This window comes from Sinocyclocheilus rhinocerous, unplaced genomic scaffold, assembly GCF_001515625.1.
Source record: "Sinocyclocheilus rhinocerous isolate Xijiao unplaced genomic scaffold, SAMN03320098_v1.1 scaffold2046, whole genome shotgun sequence".
Lineage (NCBI taxonomy): Eukaryota > Metazoa > Chordata > Actinopteri > Cypriniformes > Cyprinidae > Sinocyclocheilus > Sinocyclocheilus rhinocerous.
In genome coordinates this window covers 165,910-166,472 of record NW_015639535.1, presented here as the reverse complement: position 1 = coordinate 166,472, position 563 = coordinate 165,910, and the positions used below count along the sequence as shown (strand labels likewise).

Below are 563 nucleotides of genomic sequence, written 5' to 3'. Positions count from 1 at the left end.
ATTTTGTGTATTTAGTGTAATGAAATGTGTTTAAAGTTCAAAAAACACATTATTTTCCACATAATGTACATTATTGTTGTTCCTCTATGCCCCGCCTTTCTGAAACGCGTCGATTTTTACAAAACTCATCGTTCTGAAAAGCGAGGTGTGCTCTGATTGGCCAGCTATCCAGTGCGTTGTGATTGGCCGAATTCCTCAGAAGTGTGAGAAATGTTACGCCCCTTACCATATTGTGATGCCGTGTCCCGGCGCGACGAGACAAAACCCATTATAAACGAGGCATTTGTAGTATCCAGTGGGGACATAATTACGGATTATAATGACTTATACGGTCTTTTTACACATTGCGTTGCATCACCCAGCGTAAAACATAAAACCATGTCTGCATTTGTGATTGGAGAAACGACAAACAACAAGCGCTACTCTACACTGCTCAAAACTCACGTTTGAATCATCAGTGGCAAATTCTTTAAATATGAAAACGTGTGAGGGGAAGCCCCGGCTTAGACAGACGGCATTGTAGTCTACTCTACCAGGATCAGGAAACAATCCTCCATAAAATG

The 563-nt window shown here is 41.4% G+C and overlaps 1 protein-coding gene across 1 annotated transcript in view; it reads left to right on the top strand.

Annotated features, from left to right (window-relative positions):
* The window catches only part of LOC107751467 (basic leucine zipper and W2 domain-containing protein 1-A-like), a 14,703-nt gene that overhangs the window by 9,702 nt on the left and 4,438 nt on the right, over positions 1-563 (top strand). The gene's annotated exons all lie outside the window — the stretch shown is intronic.